The sequence below is a fragment of the Chrysochloris asiatica genome, unplaced genomic scaffold (assembly GCF_000296735.1).
Source record: "Chrysochloris asiatica unplaced genomic scaffold, ChrAsi1.0 scaffold00033, whole genome shotgun sequence".
NCBI lineage: Eukaryota > Metazoa > Chordata > Mammalia > Afrosoricida > Chrysochloridae > Chrysochloris > Chrysochloris asiatica.
The window spans coordinates 18,414,167-18,415,041 of record NW_006408551.1 but is presented as its reverse complement, the minus strand read 5'-3'; positions in this window follow the sequence as shown (position 1 = coordinate 18,415,041).

Here is an 875-nt window from a genome sequence, read left to right as displayed (position 1 = left end):
TCTCTTCTTAGTCCATGAATCTAGAGTCCTCAGCCACTCCCCCTCTCCATGCCCCCATCTCTGGCGCTGCTTCTCTGGATAAGGTCCTGCCCTCTGCTTGTGCGTTCCTCTCTTGAGGATCCTAAGATCCTCTGTTTCTGGACTGTAAGATTAACCACTCCTCTTTTTTGTTACAAAACTTCTACCTTTACAATTGTGACAGTTGCGATTAGTCATGATAACAGTTATTCACAATTGAATCTTACGAATCTTATCCCCATCTCTTTCACCAGACCCATATAGACAAAATGACAACTATTCAGTGAGGACTCTTTCTTTCCCACCCCCCCCAAACTCTTAAACTAAACTCCCTCTTGAAACCTTGTAAGCCAGTCACTTCGTGCCTTTGTTGCCCCCTCATTTTAGGTAGCCAATGTCTAAGTTGTCCGTCCCTATCTACCCTGTGCACAGAGCGGATAGCATTGACTCTTTCCCTCTCTGTTGGTATTTAGAGTAACTACCGCTCTGAGTATAGGTCAGGTCACCAGTATATTTTTGTGTCCCTCAAAGACCCAGTTCCAAGTCTCTGTACATAATAATATGCATGTGTTTATGTATTGTTTGTTAAGTGCATTGAGTAGATTTCAACTAATAGTGACTCTGTCTAGAGTTTCAATGGAGTGGCTGGTAGGTTTGAACCACTAGGCTTGTGGTTCAAATTGACCTTGTACATTATCCTGCACTGTACTAACTCACTTAATATTCATAATAGCCCACGAAACTGATGTCCTCCACATTTTAAGAATGAGAGCTATGAAGTCATTAAATAACTTGCGTAAGGTCACCAATGAGGTACAGTCAGGATTCAAACCCAGTCAGTGTTATTTAAGAGCCGA